We start from the raw sequence: 7,376 nt of genomic DNA, 5'->3' as shown, positions 1-7,376 counted from the left end.
GCACAATGCAGTTACATCACTTCAGTGTTTAATGCAGAATGTCAAGATTCTCCAATGGAAGGCTCCCAAACCTTTCAGTTATAGCCAATTTAATGCTATTTACATATTCACAAATGTATTAGGTACCCTGAGTGAACAGATAATAATGCTTAGCACTTCTATACCAGAAGCACTTTTCATCTTCAAAGCATGTTACAAATATTTATTATTTCTTCAAATGTATAAAATACAACTAAAGGTGCCTATACTCTGGGCATTTGTCTCATAAATTAAAAATCACAAAATAAATATAACCATAGAACTGCCCATAAATATATCCACCTCAACCCTCACCCTCCTCCATAGCTGTTAACAAAGAGGGGAAAAAAGAAAAATATTAACTAATTAATCCTTAGAACACTCTTTGGAGCCTGTGCTGATTAAATTATTTTTCATGAACAATTAATTTGGTATATGTTTCTGTTTGTGAAGTGTCACTGTTATTACAGATATGTTAGTTGTTCAAAATTGTTTGACAAATAAATAAATCCCAGCCTAAGGATTGCTCTCCAACTATTTATAGCAGGTATGGACTTGATTAGTAAATAGTCAGAATTCACTATTCAAGTTATGTGATTGTTCACGAAAATCATGTTTGTTTCCTTTTTGTTTTGTTTTCCTGTTCCCTGCTTAGATAACACTTACAAACTACTTCTATTCCCTCAAAATTCAGTTTAGTTCTAAAACATTTTACTTCTTGATTAAACAAATCTTGGTTAGTGAGCCAAAATTCACATCCCTCAAACAGTCATAGGACCAATATTTGCTTGTGCAAATACCTGTGAAACATTAAGGGGGAAAAAAGAGTGCAAACACAGTGGAATCAATATATGATTCAGAGGAAGAAGATGAGGCATAGAGGTTAGGTGATTTGTCTGAAGACATGGAGAGAATAAGTTCTTGCCTCAGACCCCTGCTCAGACTACAGCTCTACCTCATTCTGCAACATATTTCAACATAATGTAAAAACAACATAGACAGTAATCAGTGATTTTATGAACCAACAAGGTACAGTTCTGTCACACAGTGAGCTACGACTTTTCACAACGTGCTAGAGAAATCCTGAGAATCTAAATACCCATCACTTTATTGTTAGCTGTTGACATGCCGTAAGCTACGTTCTACTGTCTTGACTTCCTTTAAGCTTTACAAAGTATTTTACCTTCTGCTGCTGCTTTTGTAAATAGGCACCAGAATTCTTGTCGCAGGCAAGTTTATATGGATGGTCTCAAAATTACAAATGCTGTCGCTGCGATGAATGTGCTGAGCAGTCATAGGACAGCAGAACAAAGGAAAAGGTTCGTTGCATTTGTGAGGACTGTTGCTCAAGAGTGGGTTAGGTGTCATAGATGCAGTGCATCATTTGAAGGCAGTTGGGTTATGAGAGCTGGCACATGGAACGTTACAGTTGCCCCAGAGTTGACTACTGAGTTGGACACCCCCCAAGCACAGGGGGAATAGTGTTCTGTTGGGAGCAGTCCAGGAGCTGCTGCATCAGCATAGAGGAACAACACAGAGGTGTCCCCAATGAGACATACCCCAGGACTGCACCCTGACTGGGAGACCTGCAGGATACATAATCACCTCTAGTCAAAGGGGTGGAGTGGACTAAGAGGGGCACCAGTGGGACAGATGAGCCCATATCTTCTTTTGGATGTCCCCTAGGAGCCAAGCTAGGGACTACTCTTGTCGTTTCATTGTAACTGTTGAAGCTAGCATACCTAGCGTATTTGTGACCTATTCTGCCACCCCTTGTCAATCATATTTTTGTTTGAGCCATGCATTGCAGTGAACCCACCAGGAGCTGGAGCCCATAGGGTCCAGCAGCTCATGCACCATTTATGCTTGCCTTTGAGTTGTGGTACATTAGGCATGCTACCATGTACTGTATGCCTTATTTACTGCAAACTATCTGAAAAGGGTTGATGTACTACAGTGATCCCACTATATTCCTACTAAATACACACCAACACACCATGTATTCTTTAAAGCTTGTGCTGTTTTACAAGAACCTATATCCTCATGCACTAATCCACGGATTTAAGTTTCTTTGAGAATTTGTTTTACAGAGCTCAGTCCTGCATTCCTTACTCAGGCAAAACTCCCATTTGTTTTAGATAGTTTCCCTGAGTAAAGAAGCTAATAGTTTGTATTCTAATTAACTTGTAAATGTGTACGCTTACCAATCAGAACAGCCCAATGGCTGTCCTAGACATTATGCTGGTGACAGCGGCTATCCTTCGTTGAAGTGATCTGAGCTTCTGTAGCAGGATGACATACCGGGTTTTATCCCCATTATTGCCATGAGGTTCTGAATAACTTGGAGTGCAGCATTGTGACTCAGAACCCTGATGCCTTGGATTTGCTGTGGGAATATCTTACAGTAAACTGTACTTCATCATCAGCTTTAGAAAACTCACAAATATCGACAGAACAGAAATTCAATATTGTCACTCTGTAAAGAATGATTTCTTCTAATACTTTCTGCATTTATTACAAGAAATATTCTACTTACCACTTCAGAATGTGTTTGTATTCAGTTTAAGAAGAGAAATCCAATGCTGTATGTTACATGAAAATGTAATTCCAGGAGGCCAGAGTTTAAGTGATCTTATATAAAAACTACATTAAAAGACCGTTAAAGTTGCAGAATCAAGCACTCAAAAGTTAGGAAGTGCCAGAATTAAGAATGCATGTGGAACTGTAATTCAGACCTCTTGTATATATGCATTCTGAGTAGGTTGGCAGAAACAATTTTTATTTTTGTATAATTTCAACAGATAATATTGATGTTTATTCTTAAGCATTTTTTAAAATTATTTTTTATGTATTTAAATTTTCACAGTTGCACAAAGTTATGTGGGGGGAGGTCAGACAATATTTATTTAATGACAGTAGATGTTGAGATTTTAAAAGTTAAAGCTTTTAAACTATTAAAACACAAACTGTTAACATCACGTGTCAAAATATACAAAGTAAATAGCCTTACATCAAACTCTAATAAGGTCTCAAGCAGCATTTTTCTTACTTTGCCTATCTGTAAATTTCAGTTATCATCGATGGAAATATTTTTCCGTCTGTTTGTGTGTGTATGGTGAAATAGACATTTATCGACATTTACCGATAAAAAGCTAGTTCTTCCAAGACTAACTATGAGACAGTCTTTAATTACATGATCACAAACTTTCTTTCCACAAGATCCCGCCTCATTCACTGCATGGGATGCATGGTACTCACTGAACTGCTAGCTATTCAATATTTCATTTTATCCTCATTGTTCAGCATGTGGTTCCAATGCCTTATTAACTGCAAACTATCCAAACCTTACTCTGAAGATAGAATGATTAATTTCCTCAGGGGCTTTTCTATGGCACTCATCATTATACTATCTGAGTGCTTGACAAACATTAATCAATTTATCTTCACAGCATCCTTGTGAGGAATGTGGTATTGTTTTCCCATATTACAAATGGAAATCATTGCACAGGAAACCTTAATACTGGCATTTTCTCAATTTTGAGGGCTTGAATTTGCAAATATAATATTCTTTTAAAGTAGTTTTTATGTACAATTTTCTAGGTTTTAAAAAAACAGAAATTCTATTACATGGAAGAATATTGACTCCCACATGGTTCAAATCAGCAGGCTCGGAACCTTTCGATCTTCAGAACAGACCTCTGACACTTGAACTAACCAAGTAAATGGTAGCAGTAGTAGGCTCTCATCCTCTATACAGACACTAGCAACAAAATAATTGTAAGAATTTTTTATAGGGGCAAAAGAATGCATTTTCCCCTAATCCTCTGGGTTTGTCTATATGGCAAGTCATTGAGTGGCAAGCCGGGGTGTGAATCTACAGCACACCAGCTTGCTGCACAGTAATGTCCTGTATGAACCCTGCTACAGTGGAGTAAAATCTCAGAGTGAGGCTTGATGTACAACTATTTGAAAGTGTAATATGCCAAGCCGCACTTCAGAATTTCACTACCTTGTACAATGTCCACATGGAACACTACTGTGTGGCTAGCTGGTGTGCTGTAAATTTACATCCTGGTTAGACGTGCAGTAACTCGCCATGTAAACAAGTCCTCTGAGAAATGGCTGGCTATTTTTGCTTAAATTGATAATTTAAGATCTACATGCAGGAGATGGGTCCTTCTTTCTAATGGGAAATTATTCTGTGAAAACTGTATGTTAATTTAACAGTTTCATGATGAAATGTATAAAATACAGGAGTCAAAAAGACATCCATACATACAGGGGAACTACCACCTTTTCCAGTCTGCATTAAAGTCAGTAAAACCTTGCTGACTGCAATTAATTTAAGGGCTCTTAACAATAAGAGTCACCAATCTGCTGCATTCTCACAGCAGAATGGCACACAATAAAGAAAACAAACTATCAGTTCTTCTGAAATATGCCAGCTGCTGTTTGAATCCTCTTCTCCTAACGTAACTATTCACCACTTCTCATTTGTTAATTTAAAAAAGGTGTTAAAATATCTAAATAAGGAAACTATGCAGGAAAGAATGGAAAACTAAACTTTTAAACTTAGATAAATACATCTGGTTCATGTTGATAATGTATTGCCCTAAATGTAAACATGACAGAGGTTTATTTTGCACAAAGGTCAGATAGGGAATGTGTTTTTGTCTCTGTGTGCTTGTGAAAATCAGAGGCCAACAGCAATAGCTAGGGGTCAGGGTCTGTATAAGCTTCCCACACACAACTCTACCAATGCACTTAACACCAGAAGTACAACACATCTTCTCTTTCCATACTTGATCTCTCCAACACGTACGGTGCTGTTTGCCTCAAACTGTTTGGTGATGTAAAAATATGTCCAGTAGGGAGTATCCTGAGAGCAGACTACATAATTCATTTCACTTTTGAGGTTAGCTAACTGGAACCAAGTGTCATCTGACTGACAGATGGATGGATGAATGAATGCATTCATGCAAGCAAGCAAATATGGAAAAACAAGAAAACACATATTTAAGACAAAGTATGGGAGAATAATGTAAAATTTAATCTTGCATATTTTGAATCACAGCTGGAGGAAGGAAGAACAGGATGAGGAGAAATCGGGCTCTAAAGAATGCTATTGCAGAAACAGCAGTGGAAATGCTAACACATTAAAGGCTATTGTGCGATGCTCCCCTTAGTGATTCACACACACAACTCCAACTGACAACTTTGAAGTCCCACTAAAGATTGAAAGCAGAGTAGGGTATATGTCTACACAGCATTCTAGAATAAGCCTCTCACCTGGGTCAACAGACTTGGCCAAGGAAGACTCACAATGCAACTTCAAAGGGCTGTCTACACAGCTATTTTTAGAATGCTAGGGCGAGCCCCGCTAGCCCAGTTCTGTCGATCAGGGCTAGGAGGCTCGCTCCAAAATGCTGTACAGACATACCCATAGAGCCCAGAATCTGCAATTCCAGTTGGGTTCCTGGAGATACATAAGCGTATAACATAATAGAAAACAGCAAGAGCTAATAAAGAAAGGATCTTATCCAAAAATGAATAGCAATTAAATTCAGTTATCAGGTTCAATTTTTTGAGAGGGGGATAGCAGTGTGAAAGTGAGAGAAAATAAAATAAAAATGCTGAATTTCAACTAGTTTTCAGGAACTATGATCTATTCTAGAAAGCCGGGGAAGAGGGAATATTTCTTCAAAAATACATTTGTTCTGTGAAAATGACGAGCTGTGGAAGGAGTGAGAGAATAGATAATTTATCTGATGTGATCATGACAAAAAAATTAGCAAGTCTCAGAAGACTTCCTTTTCTAATCTTCTTTTTTGAGGCAGGGAAACTGGGAGAGCAGAGTAATTTAAACTACATTTTGGAATTGATTTTCATCAAAAGGAAGAATGGGATAAGCACAAGAATAGGAGTCAATAGATCTGGATTCACTACCTATATGCTGCATGAGCTTGAACAAGTAACTTATAAGTTTCAATTTCCCCATGTGTAACATGAGAGCGCAGGAGAAGTAATACATACAAGTGTACATGGGTGTATTGTGAAGTTTAGTTTATTATATTTGCAAAGTAATTTGAGAGTCTTGGATGGAAGAAGTTGTAGAAGTAAAAAGTATTATTCTTAAAGTTTTGTTACAGTGAAGAGGAGACTCCACAGATGAAATCTCATTGTGAAAGGGTAGTCAAAAAAGCAAACAAAATGATAGGGTGCACAAAGAATGGGTCAAAATAATATATTATTATCTTTAAATAATTGGTACCCTCACCTGGAGTACTGTAATCAGTTCTGATCCCCCTTTCTTAGAAGATAGATAGCAGATATAGAAGGCATTGACAGACTTCTATATGAGGAAAGGCTGGAGTGACTGGGACTGTTTCATTTAATATGGAGATATTTAAGAGTGAACATGTGCCTCGCGCATAGTGTGTGGTACCACACATAATAAACATGATAGAGATATTTAAAATGGATGGATGGTACAGAGAAGGTAAATTAGGCACCTCCAATTTACCCTCTCACATAATATAAGAACAATTTGATATTCAATTACAATGAAAGGCAACAAATGTAAAACTGATAAAAATAAATACTGTTTATACAAAGCATAATTAACCAATGGAACTCATTACTATACAGCAGTGGTTCCCAAACTTGTTCCACCACTTGTGCAGGGAAAGCCCCTGGAGGGCCGGGCCGGTTCGTGTACCTGCCGCGTCCGCAGGTTCGGCCGATCGCGGCTCCCAGTGGCCGCGGTTCACTGCTCCAAGCCAATGTCAGCTGGTGGAAGCAGCGGCCAGTATGTCCCTCGGCCCGCGCCGCTTCCAGCAGCTCCCATTGGCCTGGAGCAGCGAACCGCGGCCGGTACACGAACCGGCCCAGCCCACCAGGGGCTTTCCCTGCACAAGCGGCGGAACAAGTTTGGGAACCACTGCTATACAGCATCATGGAGGCTAATTGCTTAGATTTAAAAAATATATTAGCCCTTTATGTGAATAACAAGAACATCCACAATTATGTTAGATAAGAAGAATTAAACAGTTTATTGAAAGGATATAAAACCTCATGATTTAGATAGGGGTTAGGAAGAATCTTCCCCTCAAGTTATTTCATCATTGTCCCTCGAGGGGTTTATTGCACCTTCCCATACTATCTGGTACTGGCTATGACCTGAGACAGGATACTAGACGAGATGGACTGTTGGTTAGAGCTGGTATGGAAATGATTGTTTCCTGTCTTGGTTCTTTCCAAGACCTCTGGCTTTCATACACCAACAAATATAAATACCATTTCACTTTGTTGCAGTACAATGCTACAGTTTTTAAAAATTAACTTAAAGCTGACAGGCT

The 7,376-nt window shown here is 38.4% G+C and overlaps 1 protein-coding gene across 3 annotated transcripts in view; it reads right to left on the bottom strand.

Moving 5' to 3' along the window:
- MATN2 (matrilin 2) overlaps positions 1–7,376 on the bottom strand; it is a 103,637-nt gene that overhangs the window by 51,165 nt on the left and 45,096 nt on the right. The window lies entirely within an intron of this gene.

This window comes from Terrapene carolina, unplaced genomic scaffold (assembly GCF_002925995.2).
Source record: "Terrapene carolina triunguis isolate 2854851 unplaced genomic scaffold, T_m_triunguis-2.0 Scaffold58, whole genome shotgun sequence".
NCBI lineage: Eukaryota > Metazoa > Chordata > Testudines > Emydidae > Terrapene > Terrapene triunguis.
Note: the sequence above shows the minus strand (reverse complement) of the source record. Positions and strands in the feature narration are given on the sequence as shown.